At 39.9% G+C, this 24,441-nt stretch overlaps 1 protein-coding gene across 2 annotated transcripts in view; it reads right to left on the bottom strand.

The window, feature by feature from the left end:
* LOC124638868 (probable G-protein coupled receptor CG31760) overlaps nucleotides 1–24,441 on the bottom strand; it is a 75,186-nt gene that overhangs the window by 21,749 nt on the left and 28,996 nt on the right. The gene's annotated exons all lie outside the window — the stretch shown is intronic.

Here is a 24,441-nt window from a genome sequence, read left to right as displayed (position 1 = left end):
GTATGCGCTGTTGAGTTTTTGTAGTACTTTAAAGTTTTTTGCTGTAGACAGGTAGACATATAATAGATATCACGGCCTCATTGTATGTGTGATAGATATAGCAGGCTTATTTTCTCCAAAAGGTTAAGCAGAGGAATATGTAAGCGAGCCTTTTCCCATCAACCGTATTTCGGCATAATAACAGTCCGAAATTCGGATTTGTTGCCCAGTGGTTGTTTTAAATATGGTAATCCTAATGAGACATCCTGACCATGCAGGTGTAGAATACTTTACCGAAATCGTTTCCATTTTACAATATTCTCAAGAGGTACTTGATAAGTTCTGTTTCCAAGAACTATATAGCCAACATTAGACTCTGTGATTCAGGTAGATCTAGGATACATCTTAGAGGGTCTATCTAGGGTCTAGGGTCTATCTTATATACATAAAATAAATTCAACACTGTAAATATGTATTCGCTTTGAATATGTATTCCTATCTCCGCGTAAAGAAAGTATACACATATTTACATTTTAATATCTCCATACATTTCTCCAATTAGCGTTCCATAAACAAAATTAAAGTGCGCTTTCAAACGCAGATAAATAACTACAACTGGCAACACTATTTGCCAGTTTCCTGGCAATATCATTATAACCGAACCGCACCGTATTTGCAGTAACATTATTCAAAACATGAATCTCGTATGAAGCGGAATCTCTTGATACCCAGCCAAGTCACACGACAGAAATAATGATTGCTCTACTGGATTGGAACTATTTGCAATTCAGAAATGCATTTTGAAAGCTAATTATTTTATTACCTCACTAAAAAATGTACCGAACGTGGTACCAAACTACGATTGCTCGAAAAAAGCGTAGTCTTCGTAGCGACTACGCCGCGCTACGGTTTTGCTACGACTACGTTTTTCTTTAATTGGCTTTTATTTCAATTTTACAGGGTACTACTTTTTGTTGTTATTGCCTACAGGTTGTATAACAATACGAAGTTGTTGGCTTCAGTAGCCCCATGTAGATATTACTTTTATGTAGTTTTATAATAAGTCTAATTTTTAATAAGAACTTATATACGAATAATTCTAAGGATTTAACGAGTACATTCTATTTAAAAGCAAACGCGGCTTGAAGCTGGTATTATCCAGTGTTTCCTTATAGGATATTATTTATGTACGTAATGGAGGGTCCACAACAAAATAACCCTTTTTGGACAGTCGTGTCAAGCCGAATATGCCTCCATTCCGACATTAACTTCGGAAGTGCGCTGAATGTATTCTGAATTATTATTATCATTGAAAGGTAGGAGCATGAATTATTCATCAACATTTTCATGTTATTGAATATCTCTTGTACAAGGCGTCATGTGCCCCGTTACAAAGGTAATGGAATTTCCACTCGGTAATGAGTTTATTTATTTAATTTTATTTTGGTGGTTCATGCAGCCAACTGGCTAACGATAAGCGGTTTTATTCACTGTGATAATTTGATAAACAGGTTCAGTTTGATGTATAGAATTTTACTTAGTAGATAATTTCTAGAATGCCACACCACATGATCTCTGTAGGGTAAGGAAGAGGCACAAAAATAGAAATCCATCAGTCACCAAAAAACAACCTTACTCGGAAGTCGGGAAAAAAATAATCAGAAATAGAAATACGCCTTATTTTTCTTCTTGCGTTTTTCTTCTGTACATACATATACATTATCATAGTCCATGAATCAATATAACCATTAGCCATGATCCATTATTTATAAGCAAGGCGAAAATACAGGAAAAATGAATCCGCATGGACGGAGGTGAGACCGAACCAAATAAAACAGGAAAGCATTAGATAACACTAGTTTCCACTGGTTTTACCCGTTTCCCGATGATTTACTTCTCGCAGTCGGATAAAAAGTATATGTATTATGTTATTGTGATGTGTAAGCTAGGTTTATACAAGTGTATTTATAACTATCATTGTCTATTTACGTCAACCATAAAAGTATGGAATAAGAAAACATGCTGCGCCGACCATAAATAAATTTGTGATGAGAGCAGGAGCATAACATACACACCTTTGCAAAAAAACAAGCATCTGTGCAAAATCTTGGTTTTAACGACTTTATGCATGTTTCAAAAGATTTTTATGATTGGAGTATATCACTAGTACATCTACAGAGACTGTATAAGAGGAGGCCTGTGCCTAGCAGTGGGACCGTAAAAAGGCTGATGATGATGATGTAAAAGCTATATGACTGCAAAGTTTTCTATTTTCACCAACTGCAGACATACATATACAAGTACATTTTCGCCTTTTGCGGGATAATGAGCTAGCTGAAGTATCGATCGCTAGTAATGAGTGTAGAACAAACATGGGCTGGTTATTGTTTGTGCGTTGTATATGCGAAATTCTGTATTTCGAAATTGCGTTTTGTTAGCTCCAAACTAGGTTCGTGTTTTTGAACACTTATTTATTTATTTAATAGTTCATGTACACTGATACACACACAGAATACAGAAAAGAAGAAAGATAGAACACATAGTACATAGGCACAGCTTATTTCAAAAGAAATTTCTTCCAGCAGGCCCGTTATGGCAGAGTTAGAATAAGAAGAGATGCAGAAAAAGTATGTAAAAAAAAAGCTATATATTACTAAAAATAATTACTAATATTAACCTCAATATGTATACTTACCTACAGAGTTATAACAAAAAAGTTAAATAGACGTTTAGATCTTCTTAATTTGACGAACAAACAAACCTTTAAGCTTAATAATGTAGTTTTATTAAATAAGTTTTTCTGGAGTCTAACTGTTAAAGTTCTTTTTCCTTAAGCACTATTTTAGGTGTAGAAACACGAGATCTTTTACCGTACAAATGTCAGTATGTAAATAAAATACAAGCTGAGATATCGTAAAACAATTTGGGTATAATGGATATTTCGGAACAAAACGGATGAATCCTCAATTTTATCTTTGACCTTTACGCATATTTTCGACTTGCGAGATCAATATCCAATCATTTGTATCTACTTATAATTCTAAATATAGGAGAGTTATCGAACTAGCTGATTCACGCGATTTCACTTGTGCCCCAAGAGGACTAATTTGCGCACCTGGATAAAAAGTGTCCTTTCTCCACAGCAAATTTCGTCCTTATATGTTCAGCTGATTTACAGTTAGAGCGTAACAAAGAAGCAAAGTCACCTTGTGTGATAATTTTTGATTTGCAGGATTGCGAAATACCGACAAAGTTTTGTGTTCAATGAATATACGCTCAGACAGTGTTATTAGATTTTAATTAGATTCTAGTTCACAGTAGCACCCTGGGGACTTAATTTGATACTGGTTAATTACGTAGTAGTACGCTCGTCTCCAATTACCTGAAACTTGGCTATAGTGGTCGTGCGTGTTACTGTAGGTATAATACGTATGAGTAGTTTTGTTATATGTATACCAGCTGTTTTCTTGTGGGAGAACTTCTTCCCGTACTCGGATAAAATATAGCCTATACGAATAAAATACGAATCATATGTTACATGTTACTCGGGTATTGTGTAGCTTCCATCATTGAAAGATGTCTTTAAATCGGTCCTGTTCACAAACAAATAAAAAATTGTTAATCTCTTTGTCAATGATATACTAAAGTTAAAATAGATTAATTGTTAGCTATGAGTACTAAATATTTATATAAATATTGCTAAGAAAGTTTAAAATTGAAAAACACTCGACGAAATTCAAATTCATCATGCTGCTAAACGATTGAGCTGAAACTTTTAATGTCATTGCAAACCGCTCATGAATAACTAGCTCCGCTGTGCACTAGCAATCGTTAAATCCCGTAACTACACGTTATCATCATCCGTCTAATTACTCAATTTTAGTGTCCAAGCTATAAAATGCTAAACTTGGGTGTTGTACCTCGGGCACTGTTCCAACCAACTTCAAAGAGTTGGATATATCTGACGCCCAGCTACTAACTAAATGCAGCGCTTTAGCGCTTTCGTAGCCGGCCAAAGTTGAGACTGCACTTTTAATTAAATTAATGCCTTCTGGAAAAGTACGAGACTTTGCACTCTGCCTTTTTTATCTTTGGAGTGCGGTGTAGCCGCGGTCGGAAAACTTTAATCTTAAAATTATTTATTATTGTTGCTTTTCTCTGTTACGTTACCCGTGAAAAGCTTTTTGTGTATTAATTTGATTTAGTTTGATCTCCAATAACACATACAATAGAAGCCTGTATTTAAGTTTATATTAAGATAACATTGACACTAACCTATAATTGCTTTCCCATATCTAACCACTAACCACAAACGCAACAGTTGTCACAAATAGACTGGTCAATATTTAATGTCAACTTGACATAACACATCTGATCGTGGCCTGTCTGTATAGATATATTCTTTGACCTCAAACCACCCGCTAATTTCCGCTGCCGTGCCACCCACGAATCGGGATTCCATTCTCACCATCTAAATGGTTAGCGGTTCACATCTGTCCCATTTAAACTCCATTTCTGCTATGTACGACTAAATCTTGCAACGAAATTGCAGCAGCCGTTTTTACCGACTAAGAGGAATTTAAGAATAGGATTTAGTTTTTGAAAAATCTGTTAAAATACTGTTTTTTTTTTCACTGGGCGTTTTGTTAATGTGGTGCTAAATTGAAGTTTAGGTATTACTTAATCTTTTGACAGACGTGACGATAAATCTGATACAAACTAAGAAATTTACTCATGACAAATTGGTGATTGAATGTGATTTTTGAGGTTTATCGAATGGTATCGACTTTTGATATGCGGTCGATGGTTTTCCATATGGGGCAACATCGGCCAGTTTTAGTCAATCCAAGTTTTTTGCATTCCACAGGTACCACCATTATTTCACAGGGTTTTCACACAGACCAGATGATGCTACTCTATCAGAGTCATAGTCAATCCTTAAACCGAACAAAAATCGATTCTAAGTCTTCATTCCCAAAAGAATGAACCAATCCAATGTTTATCTAATCTTAATGTACCGTGTAATACGTTGTTCGCAGCGTCGAAAATGATGAGATATTTAGTGTCATTCAGAGTTCCATAACACATAATCTTGTTAATACAAATAAGATTTGGGAATACATAATAGGATTTCGTATATTTGTGTTCTTATTTCCTTTTGTTTCGTTCGTTTTTGACGCCTCCATTTCCATGATGTGAGTGTGAGACAAGAGTGGATTCCGTAAGTGTGAAATGTTACGAAGATTGTGTTTTTTCTGGAATTTTCTGCGTAACATTTCATATTTTTTTGTAGGGTTGATTAGACAATATTTGGTATTGTTTGTAACTCTGAAAAGGTATGTTTTGTTTTTATTCTTATGCATAATTTGGGTTTAGATATTGAGAATAGGGATATAAAAGAATAATCAACTTTAAGAAAATGTTCTTTCCTTATAGAAAGGTTAAATAATGGGTAAAGAAAAATGCTTCTCTATCATTTACTTTGTTGAGCCTTGAAGAAAACTGTGCAAGTGTTTTCAGGTAAGTGGATATTTTTTCGGAAGGAAAAGGTTTTGCCCCGAGGTAAATCAATCATTTTGAAGTATTGTGGTATAATGAAGGTAGAGGAGCAAAATGTGCTAATTACACAAGGAAGGGCTGATTAGGGCGAACAAGATACTAATTAGATAATATTTCCATTAACGGTGAAAAAACAACAGCGAAAAGGGCATGTTATTTAAGTTACTTGCTCCTACTTTGCTTCGAGTACGGTCATAATTATTCGTAAATTCATTATTTACAAAAATACTTAACCTAAAACAAACTCCAGAAAAAAGTACATCTCGAATTTCGAGAAATTTAATCAAAGGTAGGTAAAGCATATCATGGCGACCTTATTAAAAATGTATTAAATAAATAATATAAAACGCGGTGGACCTACTTCATTACGTATTCATTCTTTGAAACGAATTTTTAAATAAAATACGTAAATTTTTCGTCAGCTATTAAACGAGTATCACAGGTTGGCAGGACAGTGAGTCTTTGTTATTTTTTTATCCTTAAAAACGTCCTTATTTTTAAAATGTAGTAGAAGCACAGTGAACTATTTTCATATTGCATTTTCATTTAGTTATTACTTACATACTATAATGTCAAAGTAGTAAACAATCATAATTGCTCAAGCGATTGATAAAGATGTGATTCTTGATATCTGCGTGCAACTAAATTTGCAAGGATTTTAGCGAATTAGTAGACTAGTCTATAAACTTATATCCAAATTGACTAAATAACAGTACCTACCTTTATTGTAACGTAAACATACCTACGTCCTAGTATACGTATTTATTTAGGTAGCTAAGTTATTTTCACACGCTATCTCGTGATCAATAAGGCTTGCGCCGAAATGTCTGCGATTCCACAGAATATTCGAAAAGACGATTCACCACGTCTTACTTTGTGGTTAAATATTTGCAGTTTTAGTAAGTGCTTAAAGCAAACCGCTCCATCAAAGTCGAGGTTTAATGTATTTTTATATTTGTGCAATGGAATCAATAGTTTAGCAATGAATAGCGTTTATCGGTCCGTGGCTTTGAAGCGGGCGGTAGACGGCATCGTTAGGGCTTTTAATAGAGTTGCTTACTTATATGTACCGAAAGGAAACCTGCACAATCTGGTTAAAAATACATAACTATTTGTAAGTATATAAATGTTTCATTCAAAAAAATATTTTATGAAAATATAAGCCTACAAACAAGGACACTCATCATCATCATCATCATCATCTCAGCCATAGGACGTCCACTGCTGAACATAGGCCTCCCCCTTAGATCTCCATAGATACCTGTTGGAGGGACCTGCATCCAGCGTCTTCCGGCGACCTTTAAAAGGACAATATATAAGGCCAATTGCGATTTTTCCTTAATACGCCCAATTTCCTTAAATCAATTCTTTTGTAACACAAACAAACAACGAAGTCAATAAACACACATTCGCCCATCACGAACTAATGTAATTTCATTACCACAGAGCCCAAATCGGGTAGAAACCTCGTTAATTAAGGACTCAGCTACATCAGATTTGTATTTAGTGAGTACGGGATTAATGGGTCCTCTGATTCTGTCCCCGCCGATAGTGTTCGCGAAAGGGGTGTTTAATTTATAGGGAGTGACTGCAGGAATGGTTTTTGTTATCCAGTGGGAATTAAAGCTTCAGATTATGCGATACTTATACCATCGGAGATCAGACCGATTGTGTTTTTGAAGCTTTGAAAAATATTATGGTTTTGATAACTCAAAATACTGGTTAAACGCTGTCAGAATTCAGAATTGATTCTGGCTTGGGTCAAGGATATGTTCTTTGTAGGATAGTAGAGATTCCAACCTAATCTGAAATACATAGTCAAACTTTCGCCTCTTTAGAACCTAAACTGAATTCGTGTTCCTATTTTAAAATTCAAACAACAGATTTTCATGTCCACCGAGGGGCATCGCTATTCGAAATACAAAACATTCATAGACAAAAGCGGTCACCTCGCATCAACCTATTTATGGTCACATGTGAGATAAAACATTCAAATCTCTTTCTGTTTGCACGAATTCGTGGATTCCAGTGAAAATGGACGTCATTCAGAGCTCAAGCTTAAATTCAATGGGCTTCAATATCTATGTGTTAGGTTGAAGATCCACATTAGAATTGAAGTTGTGTTTGAATAGGTTGCAAACAAGTGTTACGTCACTCATGATTAGCGCCATTTTGAATATCGAGACGTCATTGTTATTCAAGTGTTGACGTTTTGTTTATTCGTTCTGTTTGATAGTCGCTTGATGGTCATATTTATTTATTTAATAGTTTATGTACACACACAGAATACAGACAAGAAGAAAAAAATAGATACATAGTACATAGGCACACAGCTTATTTCATAATTAGGTGCAACGGTATAGTATACGTATTAGTTTCACTGAAAATTCCTATGTAGTGTTATTTGAATTAAGTTAACTTTCTTTGAACATTTAATCGAAATGGAACAAAGGGTTGATTTATCAATCCCAAGAATAACTTAGTCAAAGTAGAAAAATCAATAGCAACAGGACACGCAGGACCAATCAATTCAAACATTCTTTATCACAACATAAATCTCAACCTTCAATCTAAATAAATGATGTGTTGGCCCGAAACATAATGAATGTGGCATTTAGATAGGAAGCGATTATCCGGTAATCGATTTGGTTTATGAGCCCCGATTATCGATTATTCAATCGGGTCTTGTATCGTAGCTTTTAGTACAAGGCGTTTATTGCAAATAACTGAGGTGCCAAGATGATTATTCCTAAGGGAGAGATCAAACAATTCACCGTACGTCAGTCTCATTTCAAACGGTGAACGATTCCAACTATTTACTTATTTACTAGAGGCCCAAGCCGGGTTTAGTCAGAAAAGCTTATATCTTATAGTGGGTTCTTGCCTACCGATAAAATTGTAGACGAGTTGCCGCGTCAGTTTCTTTTATGTGTATTATTTATTGACATGTTTTTTTTCGTATTTCATCATCATCCTCCGAGCCTTTTCCCAACTATGTTGGGGTCGGCTTCCAGTCTAACCGGATTCAGCTGAGTACCAGTGCTTTACAAGAAGCGACTGCCTATCTGACCTCCTCAACCCAGTTACCCGGGCAACCCGATACCCCTTGGTTAGACTGGTGTCAGACTTACTGGCTTCTGACTACCCGTAACGACGAGTTTTTTTCGTATTTCTGTGAGAATAATATTTTTGTATAGGTTTATTTGATACTTCACTCAACTTGTAATGTGATTTGACATTGATATGTAGTTAACGACATTCCCGTACATACTTAATATCTAAAATATCTCTCTGCCTTGTTAATTTTTAAAACGTTTCTCACAAAGAAGACACAAAGAGCCTTCCGTAGCCATGCTACAAAAGGCTACGAAAGACTACGATATATACTACGCTATCGCTACGACACTAGTTGATTGTAGATACAGCTTAATACATCGAACTGGGAGTACTTTGAACTACATCTCACGTAAAGGGATATAAAGTTCCTTCGCCTCACTTTTCTCTCATAGCCGCCTGAGAGCATTTAAATCAAGAGTTTCGTTGTTAACAAAGTTATAGTTCGCTGTTAAAGTGCAGTAATTATTCAGTGGCTTGGGCGTCTAAATTGCTGCTGAGAACAACAATTGGCGGGCGAGATTCAAGCCATTATTGTTATAGTTCTCGCCAAACTTTTTGTCGTCACGGAATATGACGAGAGTTGCAGTATAGAAACCAATTTTAAGTACCAGCGGGTTGCAATGATGGGGGACGAGTATAGGCCACATGCTCGTACTTATTTATGCTCGGAAGTTAGTTGCAAACCGCCATTGAGTTTTGCGAGTGCTGTACTTGAGAGACTTGATGACATTTTGCTGCTCACTGTATAACTGTGACGTGCTAACTTACTAATGGCTTAATGGGACATTTGCATGAGTAGAGTTAGATGAATTTGTCTGGATTGCTGGAAGTTTAAATAGATACCTAGATTAATTGATAAAGTTGTAACCAAAACTATGTATTTCCACCGACAGTTTTACCTGTAAGTAAATACGTAGAATGTTCAAGTCAGCCTTACAACATTAAGTAGGTATAGTTTGTCTGTCTATTTCTACCATAATTCGACAATTTCCACAAAAAAGTCCAACAAACTCGTTCTATTTTTAGCATCCCGCTCTAGCACTATACCATAAAATTCATTGAATTTATTTAAATCCTTTGAGCTGCCTTGCATCCGCTATGGGAAAAGGCATTCGATTACACGTAACTGAATCGTAGTTTCCGCGGAAATCTACAGTTTTGCTTGCGTCAGCTGGAGGCTGTAGAGGATTGATTGAAAGCTGCCTTCGTTTTAATATTCCTTTAGTTTTGTACCTTTATATAGCTTGTTTTATTTTAGTTCTGTTGGTGGTACGAAAAAAATGGTTTAATTGAATCTGCGATGGAAAATATAAACAACTAGCGGTCCGTAGTACGAGCTTCGCTATTTAACCATTTTGTTACAAAAAATGTGATAAATGAAGAACCGCTCGACCGTTTGTATGTAAACTTCACATAAACCATCTACTGAACAGACTAAACAAAGCTTACCTCCCCACTCAGAGGCATTTAATGGTTACTTAAGCCATTCCTTAGTGAAGGATTTGTATGACTAAGGAGTGAGGGAGGTTAGTATATTTTATGCTGTCCTGGTACGCATGCACATAACACAAAAAATCAGGAATTTCATCGGGAAAACTGTAGGGTACAGGCGGGATAGATGCCGCAGTGGGATAGATGCCCCATTTTTTAAAAACCTAACTTCCCATGCTCGCGATTAAGTAACAACCGTTTAACTAGAAGCCACAAGCACCCCGCACCTAAATTAGCCACGCGCCGTCGAGGGGCGAGGTCGCGTTTCGCTCGTGTGTGAATTCATCTCCGCGGCGAACGTACAGCGAGCGTAAAATTTTTAAAGGTGAGTATTTGCTGTTGTATAACTTTACAAAACTTGACTTTACCAGTAGATATTATTCCATCAATTTTTTTATTGCGTATGTATTTTGTTTCATGAAGTATACATTTTGATGTAAATAGTTGCTCTATTGTATTTATTTATTTAAAAAAATACTAGGGCATCTAACCCTGTCAAAAAGGATAGTTGCCCCTAGGGGCATCTATCCCTCCATACACCACGTGTACCCTGAATGTATTAGAAGTGCTTTGAATATATATTTTTCATGTGTTTATGTATAGGTATTTACACTTTTTATTGATTACGAATGATTTACAGTTCAAACAGTGAAGATGAAGACAATTCACCTAAGAACAAAGTTAAGGAAAAGAAAACTAAAGGTTTGCCGGTGAAGAAGACTAAAAGAGATGGACAGGATGAGCCTAAATATACGAATAAAAAAAACTGCATAGAATGCTTTGAAAACTATGAACAAACAAAGTCTAAATCCGACTGGATTCAATGTGTAATGTGTCAGTGCTGGTTACATGAAACCTGTACACTTTTCAGAAATTTTTGCTCGAGATGTGGAAAACTAAAGCACTGTCCGGTTGAATATTATGATGCTTAGTATATTGTGTTATTTTAGTTTTTAGGAAAGAATGATTTTTATGATTTTGCATGTTGAAACTAAATAATTAATATTTTATAATAAGAAAGAAGAAAGAAAGAAACAAAGAAAAACCATTTTATTTAACACACAAATGACGCAGAAAACAAACACACACAAATATAACAATGGACAAAACAAACAGTGAAACAAAAAAGAAAAGCGCTGCAGCTGCGTCACTTATGCGTCAATAAGGGTTTAAAATATAAAATACATTATTTTTGTTGAACAAATACTTTTAGAATTTTATTGTGTTAATTTTAAATAATCTGATAATTAATATAAAAAGATTTTAAAAACTGCAAAATACTTTTCATTTCAAATAAATTAAAGTATATAAATATTATTAATATAATATACTTCCCTCTACTACTACTACTAGCCTCTCGAGTATGAGGGTGTGGGTTCGATTCCAGGTCAGGCAAGTACCAATGCAACTTTTCTAAGTTTGTATGTACTTTCTAAATATATCTTAGACACCAATGGCTGATAAAAAGGTGAAGGAAAACATCTTGAGGAAACCTGGACTATATAGTCTGAAATCACCAACCCGCATTGAGCAAGCGTGGTGATTAATGCTCAATCCTTCTCCGTGTGAGAGGAGGCCTGTGCCCAGCAGTGGGACGATAAAAAGGCTGTAACAACAACTTAAACAGTACGAAGGGCATCTATCCCGCACCATAGGCATCTATCTTTGCTAGTATTTTCAAGGTGGGGCAACTATCCATAGGGGTAGGCATCTAATCAAATCAAAAATAAAATCAAAAATTGAGGTCTACAATAAGCTAAAATCTGCAAAACGTGTAGTATATAGGTCGAAAAAGACAAATCACAAATGAACATAAAGGATTAAACTAGTTACATTCATAGGTGTTATTCATGTAGAACCAATATTTATTAAATTATAAGCAAATTTCAAAAAGTGGGGCATCTATCCCGCCTTTACCCAACTCTGCAGTGTGCGAATACTCTTAGTTTCAGCTTGTTACTCATTTTCTAGTTCTGTTGACGGTTCGAAGTAAATAGATTAATTGGATCTTTTTTTTTTTTTTTTTTAGCGACGTAAAATCATCAAATGACCCCTCCCGCTGTGGGTTAGCAGCGGTGAGGGAGTGTCAGACTCTTACTGACTAAAATCGTCGTGTTCCGTCATAGGCCTTTTATGTACCAGGGCCGCGGTATCTCTTTCGAACAACCCGCAGCCCCGGCAGGCCTTGGCCCTGCTGGGCCCCGCTGGGGTTGCTGACATCTCTTTGAGGAGCGCGTGGAACAACGCGCGCCGTCGACACGGGTCTGTCGTCTAGAAAGACAGAGGGACGATGAGCCACCCGAACTCACCGCCCACAGACCCACGCCTACGGTGGCCGGGAGTCATCTCGCGACACCCGGCGCCCATGGTGTCTACCTGGTCCAGCGCGGCGGCCGGGATGAGAGGTGCGAACTCTCTGGCGTTCCGCCTCCTCCTTCGCGAGCATGACCGCTTCGCAGAAGGAGGCGACGGCATCCCATTCCCTCTCGCCCCGGACCATGGCCTGAACCAGGGCCGGACGCGAGAGGTCGCCGCCGCCCAAAGCCTCGACGAGGACCCGGCGGTGCCCTTCCCATGCGGGGCACACCTGGACTGTGTGGTCCACCGTGTCCTCGGGGCTGTCCGCACAATGGTGACACCCGGGCGCCTCCTTACGACCGATGCGGTGCAGGTACCTCCCGAAACAACCGTGTCCGGTGAGGACCTGCGTCATGCGGTACGTGAGGGCGCCGTGACTCCTCCCGAGCCACTCCTCAAAGAGGGGACTTACCGCCACGATGGTGGCGTGCCCTGCACTGGGTTGCGACAGTCGCTCCCTCCAGGCCACCATGAGATCGCGCCGGAGCTCCGCCCGCTGCGCGACAACTTGCCGCGGCAACGGGGTTTCTCCCCGGCGCTGAGCCTCCTCGCGCCAGTCGTACAGGCGCAAGAAGACCCTCGCCTCCAGATCCCACGGTGGCAGTCCAGCAAGTAGGCCAGCTGCTTCGCGGGAAATCGTGCGGTACCCCCGGATTAGCCTAATGGCTATCACCCTTTGGGGGACGTTCAGGTAGTGTACAGCCCGCGGCCGTACCGAACGTGCCCATACCGGGGCCCCGTAAAGGGCCATGGACCACATGACCCCCGCGTAGAGTCTGCGGCAGGGGGCGTTTGGGCCGCCCAGGTTGGGCAGGAGCCGCTTGAATGCAGCACCTGCCTTCTCCAGTTTGGGGCCCAAACGTCGGAAATGCTCGTCGAAGTTCCACCGGCCGTCGAGGACGAGTCCCAGGTATTTCATCGCCCTCTCGACGCCGATGGTAACCCCCCCCACCGTGACCTGGGAGCCTGAAGGTGGCGCGTTCCGAAGCCCATGAAAGCACATGGCCTCGGATTTGTGCAAGGCCACCTCCAGGCCCAGCAGCTGGATCCTCTCGATGACTGTCACAACCCCGCGCGTCATTATGTCGGCCGCCTCCTGGTGCGACCTCCCTTGTGCCAGAACCAGCGTGTCGTCAGCGTAGCAGACCACGCTGACGCCGCTAGGGAGGTCGGCGCGCAGCACCCAGTCGTAGCTGATGTTCCACAAGAGCGGCCCCAGTACCAACCCTGCGGAACACCGCACGACATTTCTCGCCGGTTCCATTCCCCGTTGTGACCAGGGTAAATGATGGACCTATCCGACAGATAGGCCTCGACCACGCGACGAAGGTAGGTCGGCACCCGGTGATACCGGAGTGCCTCCCTAATGCAACTCCAGGGAAGGGTGTTGAAGGCGTTGGCGATGTCAAGAGACACCGCCAAGACGACCCCCCCCCGTTACACAGCATCCCCCGTCGTGAGAGCTCTCACGCGCATGATGGCGTCCACCGTTGAGCGCCCCTTGCGGAAACCGAACTGGTGGTCCGCAAGATCCGGCCCTATCCCCCCAAGGTGCGCGACGAGGCGGTGTGCGACAACTCGCTCAAAGAGCTTGCCCACCTCGTCGAGCAGCACGATAGGCCGGTATGCGGACGGAGAGTCCGCAGGGCGCCCCGGCTTCCGTATGAGGACCAGTTTCCCTGTCTTCCAACGAAGTGGGAACTGGCCCCTCTCCAAGCATGCGCTGAGAAGCCCTCTAAGTCGAGGCCCGAGAGCCTCAAGGGCCAGGACCCAGGCCTTGCCAGGCAGGCCGTCAGGCCCTGGGGCGGTGTTTTTGGCTTTCAGCCTAGCCACCGCCACTCTCAGGTCCACCCCAGTCACCTCGGGGACATCGTCGTCGTCGGAAGTGTGGTCCGTCGTTGACACCGCGGGTTGCAGAGACATGGGCGGGGGAGTGTTCCCCGCGCGAAGGGAACAGAGCGCTCACCACCTCCTCCACCAGCTGAGGCCGAAGACTCTGGGTCAGCGGGGGGGCCCATGGGCGGAGCTTGCCCCGCACCATTTTGTACGGGCGCCCCCACGGGTCCCTGTCCAGAGACCCCAGCAGCTCCGCATTGGCCACCTCCTTGGCCTGGATGATGGCCAATTGGAGGGCGGTCTTCGCAGCTCTGTATCCCTCGTACAGCTCTGCTTCCCTGGCATCTGCATCCGGAGGGCGGATGCGCAGCCTGCGGTGTCTGGTGTACAGGTGCCTCGCAGCGACGCACGCCTCTCGAAGGGCGGCGATCTCGCAAGACCACCAGTACACCTGGCGTCGGGCGCGTCCTGGCGGGGCTCGGGGCATGGCCACGTCACAAATCTCGGACATGGTCTCCCGGAACCACTCCGCTTCGTCGTTGATGTCAGCGGGCCTGTCCGGTGATGACACCCAGGCCTGCACGACTGAGGCTTCCAGGAGAAGCTCCCGGTCCAGGTGCCTCAGCGCCCAACGTGGACCACTCGGGGTCTGCAGGACCGGCGCGCTAGGGTTCTGGGCGGAGATGTCAAACCGGATGTACCGGTGATCGGAGTAGGTCTCCACCCTCTCCTCCACGCGCCAGTCAAAGACACGCAGCAGCAGAGCGGGGCTGGCGAACGAGATGTCCACCACTGACTCGCCCCGCATCCGTACACACGTGGGGACAGAACCCCGATTGAGGACGACCAGGCCTGCTTCCAGCGCCCAGTCCTCCACCATCCTACCCCGTGCATCTGTACGTCAGGAACCCTAGGCCAAGTTCTTGGCGTTGAAGTCCCCTAACACTATCACGGGGAGGGAATAACTTCCGACGACGACGGACAACTCCAGGAGGGAGTTGTGGAACTCGGCGAGAGTTCGGCTCGGGGAGAAGTACACCCCCACGACGACTATCTCCCCGAACCGTGCTGCGACGCAACCCCTTCCACTCTTCACCGCTTCGAGGGAAGGAGTACCAGCGGCGGCCGACGATATGATGGTCACTGAGCCGCTAAGGTCCTTAACCCAGTCATCCCTGGGAAGGACAAAGTACGGCTCAGCGACCACGGCGATGTTGATCGACCACTGCGCCATGCTTTGGAGCAACAGATCCTGGGCACGGGCGCAGTGGTTGATGTTCGCCTGGAGGAAGCGTAGTGGAGCCAGGCTAGCACTCCATCACGTCTTCCTCCTCTTCAGACGCGGGCGCTGCGGCAGCAGCAGTGGCGACGGCGTCGACAGCGGCGGCAGCGTTGGGGGCGGCGGCGGCCGCAGGAGCTGCGGTGGTGGCCACTGCGGAGGTGGCGGCGGTGGCAACGACGGACGGCCGACCCTTGCCCTTACTCGGCTTGGCGGGTGGGGCACAGGTCTTGCTCCCCGCCCGGTGTTCGGCCGGCTTGCCAGCAGCCGCACATGCAGAACAGTGCGGCGTGGCGCTGCATTCCACGGCCTTGTGACCGGGCTGACCGCAGCGGAAACAGAGGGCGCTGCGGTCGACCTCCGAGGTGAGATTAATTGGATCTGCGATGGAAAATATAAACAGAAGTGGATATTCTGAGATAGAGTGTAAAGGAAGTTAATTAATGAAGCTGAGAAATCGATATTGTATAAATATATAAAGGAATGGTATGAAAAGATGATTAAATTATTCATTCTTCGAAAGAGTTTAAAGTTCATTAATGCAGGCGTAATTTAATTTAAAAATTCGAAATATCTTTTAGTGTTTGGAAAATAATAGCTTATTTTCTTTCCTCATCATCCTCCTTGATCCTGCCCTTATCCCAATTTTTATTAGGTGTCGGTGCAGCATGTTTTTTCTTTCCTGTTTATTCTAAATATAACCATGTACTATTTTAAATGTACCTAATGTCCTTTCATTTATGCGTGAAGACTGAAACTAGCTCTAACCGTTAATGTCTAGTTAACAACCATGTTGACATGTCTTGCTGTGACTTTCACGACGCAAAAACTGTTTGCCGATTATTTACGACTTTAGTCACATTCCCATTTTATGGATAAACAAAATTCCATGTAAAAATGTTTTTTGTTTTGTACGAAATTATTTAGGTACCTATATGAATGCCTTTTGAATCTATTGAAACTAACTATACTTCGGCCGTTCAGAGAATGCGTTCCTGACACCTATCAGTTAGTCACGACTAGTGATGGGCACAACATAACACTGAGTTCGTTACCGTTCCTTCAAAATGAACCGCCGCATTATTTTAAGATTATTTTCGTTTTAAATTGGCGGAATCATTTGTTTTATATTTTAGTTATTTAAGTGGAAACCAAAAAAGGTAATATTCATATAATAAAATTGTTTTATTTATTCTTTGTTACAAGTACATTGAATTGAATGTGCGAACAGAATATTAATCAGACTCCGATTTGCTTGAGGAGGTGGTGTCTTCATCATCATCTTCGCCTACATGTATAATTATATTATTATCAATAACAGAATCAATCCTGATATCTCGGTCTAACAAAAGCCGGGTAATCAAATAAAAACAGATCGAAAACACTTGAAAAACGTGGTCTATGCGCACGAAACGACAACGGACGACTGTTTTAGCGTCACAAAATGGCGGCCCATAACGCCATTTGGGGTTACCATTTTTAATCTAAGTATAAAAATGCGGTTTGGTCATAGTTTTATTTTTATATTTCATAAACGTTATAATTAAGTCTTATAGTCCATTATTTTCCAATTCTTAAAAAGAAAATCAAAACGTATTATTTTATATTATAACTGTATAAGAACAGATTACGATACTTGCCTGTTATTTTTAGCACAGCACTACAAAATATAAACCGCTGACATAACCTTGTAATAGCGCAGTATAGATTTAGAAAAATATTGTTTACCAAGTTATTTGACACTCAGTTTGGCACAAAATTATAACATTCATTGATTATTGATATAATAATGTTGTTTTAATGCTCCTCAATTGTTAAAACGGTAAACAACCAGCAAAAATATTTTTATCGTAACTGCAACGCCATTGCAAAGTTACGTCGTCAGTTCAATCGCGACGTGTCAGGAACGCATTCTCTGAATGGCCGAACTATACCTATAATTAAATGGTGTGAACAAAGCACCTACATTTTTCTTATTATTTTCGCAATCTTTTTCCATTATTTAAACATTTTGTAACAAATAAATAATCCTTAAACATTTGTCTATGCCTTTCAGTAGAGTGCGATTTAGAAACTATAGTCACCTATAATTCTATTCGCATCTACCTCACAAACATTACCATTCAACTTGAAATTAAACCTGTCAATTTGCTGAAGATAAACACAAACTGCCATCGAATGGAACAAATCATCCGATAACTAGTTTTGACATCGGTATACAAGTACCGAGCCCGATCTACCGGCACTACGTCACTATAGTTAGGTACTTATCTCAACAAGTTTCACTAACTAAAGATCTATATCGTAGGTGTTTGTGAATCTCAGATATAAATAGAATATAGAGGGGACACGTTTACGCTTTTAGCGAAGTCTTCGGAACAAGGAGTTGGTAGATGTCGCGTTTGACTTGGGTGGTTAAGTGAGAGGTCGCAGAGTAGGTATGGGTTCACCAATCAGACTGACTTACGCTTGATAATTTAACTGGATCGGGGATATCAGATAGGCAGTTGTTTGATGTAAAATAATGTGCTCTGCCGTATTTGATTACACTGGAACCCGACCTCAATACATAGGTATAGTTGCAAAAAAGGCTAGGTACATGATGAGTGATATACGCTCGACTATTGTTATGTTTAAGACTGCAAGTTTAATTGTTCGCCTCTCACGCTGGAATCTGGGCACGTACCTATCAGCGCTATTTTCTGTTTGTCATTCTAATTATGGGACCGTACTGACAGCTGTTTGCAGTTTGCAGGCCGCCGCTAATTAATGAAGGCATTGTCGTTTCGAAATCTTTTGTTAATTTATAGTCAAACTGTTTTGTAGGATTCCAATTTCAAAATCATTTTCAACAACGTTTCCAACCAGGACTAAACCAACAAAGAGGCCGGTCGTTCCCCATGCAACCTTAACCCCGAATTACGTAACGAAAACAACTGATTGAAATCTTTACTCTCTACCCCTAAACTTTTGTATACAACATTAAAGTTACGTGACCACTTTACAAACACCTTAGCACGTTATACGGTTTTATTAGAGCACCCAATTCGACTTTTACTCACAACTTTACGATGGGTTTGTGGGCAAAGTGCTATTGGGTAAGGGTCGTAACCAGGGCATTTAATAAACCAATTTTTTGCACTGATTCGGGATCTAGTAGGGCCTTATGGCAAACGTATAGTGTGGTTTTGAAATGTAGTAACTAATATTATATCAAATATATGAAGGACAATATTATTGGACACTTCCGAAAGTCTATGGGCAGTGCCTTTATGCTTTTAGTAGGTATTATTCTATCTTGTTTTTGGTTTTATTCCGTTTCTTTTCAGCCCTGTAGTGTGTATATGATGTTTTTAAAGAATTCTGATTACTTACTATAAGATGGATCTCGAGTGCTGACTACTTGATGGAAAATTGTTCTGTCAGACCAAGACTTGTAGTACAGTACAATTTTCCGATCAGGACGGTACACTTTTCTGCCGATTGCCTATTTGGGCAAACGGGCGAGAGGAACCACCTAACAGGTTATCTTTTGTTCGAACGAAGCGTTTATTTCAAAACAAAACAGCAACGGTGTGTCAGATATCACCGAGTTATTATTCTGTCAATTTTATAGATATTGGAAAACTGATATTGGTATCGAGACTAAGTTGTCTCAGTGCGACATGATATTCAATATCTTTGCTATCTTTGGCATATTTTAGAATTCAGCCAGTGAAGCTTGTCTGTTATTACTTCGCTTATTTCTATACTCGCTTCCGCTAGTGGTTTCACCCGCTTATTGTAGGAACCACTTCACACACCTGGATAAAAAGATAGCCCGTAACCTTCCTCGATAAATAGGCCAACAAACTCTAAAGCTTTATGATATTAGTATTGATAAATTCATCGCTTAAATATTGTTTGTGTTTATAAAATGGAATCTATAGGTACATAATTTGAATGAATGTAGAGTGACCCAAACATACCGTTCCAGCCATCCATATCATGTAATAGTTAATTTAAAATAAACTTTCCAAAAGATATGTAGAACCCGACTGCTTCGATCCTTTCAAGATTTATAGTTTGCAATTCAAGTTCTTTCCGAAGGGCGGAGATGGTTTTCGAAAGATACTGCTACTTACCTATATAAATTTTGTTTTAGCTTTTCGATGCCCAAAATATACTTCAGAACATATATATTTCAGATCAACCAAGGCCGACCTACAAATATCTTTGTTTACATGAAAATATACCTATGGATGTAGATTTGTCGAAAAATACAAATTATATAAGCCTGAAACTGTGTTCACGGCCGAATGAATTTTGAGATACAGAAATGTGGTTTATTACCTACTTAGAATTCCTACCTTTTTATTCCAATCAGGACTTGTAATAAAAACGATACAGTGTCCATGCAATCAAGCGATATATCAATCAATTTCATATTTCTAATCATCCCATTTTATAAGAATTTTCCTTTTGTTTCTGAAGCTCCAAGGAAAACCTTATCAAAAATTCAGTATCTGCCAATAAAGTTATAAATATATGGATTATTACGAACCTTCTTTTATCATAGAAAGAATGTGCACTAAATAACAGAGGAATGGTATGGAAAAAGTTTTCCAAGTACAATTTGTGAGGGCAATATTGTCTCCTCAAAATATTGTAATAGATTAAGAATTTGAAGAAGTAAATATTGTAGTCTAGCTTCCATTCACGGTTTCACTCGCTTACCGAGGTAACTACTGTTCGCACCCTAATACAGTTTTGGTCCTTTAGCTGGCTATATGCTATCTGTGCATCTGCTGACCAGCTTTGGCGTGGAAGCGCGAACAGAGAGACCAGAATTACGTGATTCAGGTCAACATCATATTAAACCTCTGGCCATTATTAATCTCTTGAATTACAATTTCTAAAGCATTAGTATGTATTTCCCCGGCAATATTTAATTGTGCAAATGTTAGTTCTGAAGTTTACTTTAGTCCTAATTAAAACGCAAATTAGTTCACATTACATCCTGCATCTCATTTCGTACAAAACAAATTCCTACAATGCAGAGAAATTTATATAATTCTTATGAATATGGTTAAATAATAGTAAAACAATAGTGTTCTGAACCTTCGGCTACAAGGCCAGGGTTCAATGCTAAATATATTACACATTGATATGCATCGCTGCATGCGTTAGAATGGTTGTATGAAATAATAATGTTTGCAAATGACGCTGTCACTAAGTAAGGTTTTCGTCTGTTTGTCTGTCTATAAGTATTAAATGCGAATTAAAAATATCTACTGGTCAACTTTTATGTTTATTGAAAACTATGAAGAAATTAAGGAAATAATATGGCAAATGCCTGATGGAGGTACAGTTCGCATCTGAAGTTTCTAATTACATAACTAAAATATCATTAGTAGGGATTGTTCGAATACGTAAGTTACCGCTGCTCTCTTACATAAAGGGAACAGCAGAAGGTACATGGGTAAGAGTCTGAGACTCCCTTATGCGGCACCCAAGGCGGGAGGGGTCATTTGATATATAATTTACCGTAAAGGAAGAGTGTGTTAAAGACTGAGTAGCAATAAATAATATAAATAGCAAAATAAAAGGAAGAAGATGTGTGCAAGTTTATTTATTGCTCCTTCCTCACGGACAAAACCGGGGCTTCTAGTAGTTGCAGCAATATATTGCTCTGTTCAAAGTCAAGATGAATATCAATATGGTTCGGATATAACACATTAATCTATATTCTAAGTATGTCATATCCGTAAATGTTTGTGTAGTGTGATTTGCATCGTATTAATATTGGGAACTGGTTCTAGCTTTCAGTTTTTTGCGCATCCTGAGAATATTGGGAAATCATTTATATTGTTGCTGGGGAATTTCTTCCGCCGTTTGTTCTTTCCAGCAGAAACAAAGGATATGTTACAGCCAAAGTAATAAGTCCGCATATTATACATATTATCTAGCTATTATTTATAATATCTACTCAATTTGAATAAAGTGATAATTGACACAGAATTAATCACATTAACTAGCAATTTTATATAATATCTCCATAGACTTAGATAATGTAATAAAACAAGTAGGTAAATATTATTATTTCATGTTAACTAACTAAAGTGCCTGGTAGCTGACCTTAATAAAATTCGAAAAAGGCTAGTTAGCACAGTGCACCCCATAATAGTGGCGAAAAGTCCCCTCTTTGAAGTGTGGCTCGGGCCACTGTACGGACGGCCCGGAGTGAGCCCTGCCCGGCACCGCCGTGTCCCCGTCGAGGCAGTCGGCAGCGGCGACCTCTCGTGCCTGGTCCTGGTTCAAGCCAAGGTCCGGGGCGAGAGGTACTGGGATGCCATCGTCTCCTTCTGTGTGGTCGAGAGACGACTCCCAGCCACCGTAGACGTGGGCCTGTGCGATGAGTTCGAGTGCCTTATCGGCCTTCCGTCTCCTGGGAGACACGGACCCGTCTCGGCGGCGCGCATTGTTCAACGCGTGGGTTTAAGCCACTAACAGTCTGACCTCACACTGCACGCTCACGCTCACGCTCTCTGAGTCCCTCACCCTGCTCTCCCGCAGTGGGAGGAATCATTTGATGATTTATCATAAAAAGAGTCGATAATAACTTGAGCCGTTTCTAAGAATTATTAAGTAGTCAGACGATTATACCATATTTATTACTTTGGCTAACTTTGACCAGCTATTATGAATTAGATCCAGATAAAGTGATTAATCTATCACACTGTCTAGTCAATTTGGGTATTATATACAATGACCAGTCATTATGTATAATATATATTTAATCACTTTGGCTGTAACAGATATATGGTGAAAGCCTTTTACGCTTCGTTTTGGTGGCTGTCATATCAAATTTGACATACAAAAATGCTGATTTTTAGCATACCTACTTTAAGTAGGTTAATTCTAAGCTAAGCTTCATTCAAGATATTCTCATACTTAGGTATATTTTGGTGTAGTTCTTACTGATATAATTTTGATTCCGAACGAACAATGGCAAACAAACAGAGTCGGTCCTTAGGAAATAAATCGATCCCCGCTGAACATAACCATAACATTACCGAATATTTTCACATTTATGATAACTACATATTAATTACAAGATTAAGACCACATACACACACATTTATTATAGAATTCCAAGTAGTAACATACCCATCTAAACATTTTAATAGAAGTTTGCACAAACGCTCGGCCATTTTACTTTCTAGGCACTTACGCAACTCGAAAGTGGAAGCCATTTTCGAGGCCCCGTTTTAATTAAGTTAAAAAAGAATGAGCTTCGTAATTTTTCTTGTTTTTCTTTAGTTTTTCGGGTATTCTGCAAAGTTTTTCGACTTATTAATTGACACAGTTTCGGGGTGGATTTATTTTAATATTTATTTTTTAAGTTTTTGGTTCTGAATTCTTAATATGATTAACGAAGTTTTCTTTGTTGCAACAGTTTTTATAATATGCGTAAACATTTTCAAGAGAAATTTAATCCTATATAATTCAGTAAGCTGGAGCAATTAGCATTCTATAAACAGTAAATGTAAGCCTACAAATAAACGGTTTAAAATTACTTGGATTACTAAAGCTCACAGTTTCAAATTTCCATCTTCAATATTCAAATGCTCAAGAAATACTGCGAATAAATTATTCCATTTGTTCTCATTTTGCAACGTAAGCCTTTTGCTTGGTACAACAGTGTTGAAGCGACAGATAGCCTTATTTCCCGTAGTCACTCGTCGAGATGTTTTCGCTGTCACTAGGTACCTCTACCATGAGTTTCAAGTAAAAGTATTTGTCAATACTCTCTCTTGTCGATACCGACTACGTATTTTTTTGCATGGCAAATTTTACAGCGCCTCTACCGGTCACTTATGGAATTAAAATTTGCCATACCTACTTACAAAAAAATTACTTTGTCGGAATCGAGTATTGATAAACACTGTTGCCTTAGACATGGTAGGGGTAATGTATACAAAATTGTTTGTTATTCTGGTATCGAATATCTATTCGTCTCCTGAATATTTTGTGAACGCTCCTCTAGCTAGGTAATAAGATTTCGGACTACAAAGAAAGAGCCAACTTTTTTTGGGTATCCAACGATTTATAAACAAAGGGAAAGCGTTGTTCTTGTTATGTTTTACTCTTTAAGATGTTCTATTGTTTTGCTTTAAGTAAAAAAAACAAATGAATATTGAATGAATTATTTCACAATAAATTACGTATTTTATTACCTTTTTTAATAGCTCCGCAGAAAATAACGTGCCGCTACTAAATACACAACAAATTCCGGTAGTAATAAGAACCTAAAGCCGTCATTTCATTACAAGAATCTCTCATTAACGCAAAATTTCAACTCAGATTTAAATTTTCTTAATTATTTGTCTGTACTGAACAAAGAGAAGGAATCTAGTTAGCAAGAAACAAAGTAGGAACGGCTCAAACCTCAATATCTAAAACAAGGGAAAAGACGATTTTCAAAGGGGATGCGAACTCGAAGTGTTTTACTAACCCTCGCGTCTAGGGCTATTCTGAGCTCTAGAAACTCATTTTGGATAAAACAAAACAAAAACGTTATCACTCCTTGCTGCCAGTTACTTTAAGAGCTACTTATCTTGTAAAGTGTTGTTAACAGCCATAACTTTGATGTGATTTTGTACTTTTAGATTTCAGTTTAAGAATATAAATTGATTAGATTGACATATGTCTTTAGAACTGGAAACTGGCTGACTTATAGGCCTGGTTATAGCTTCTAATTACCTACTGATTCATATTGGAACACATATTACAACGTCATCTTTTACGATATCAATTTCAAGATGACATGAAGTTGATCA

Source organism: Helicoverpa zea, chromosome 18 (genome assembly GCF_022581195.2).
Source record: "Helicoverpa zea isolate HzStark_Cry1AcR chromosome 18, ilHelZeax1.1, whole genome shotgun sequence".
NCBI lineage: Eukaryota > Metazoa > Arthropoda > Insecta > Lepidoptera > Noctuidae > Helicoverpa > Helicoverpa zea.
The sequence above is the reverse complement of the archived record's forward strand: the minus strand, read 5'-3'. Positions and strand labels throughout refer to the sequence as shown.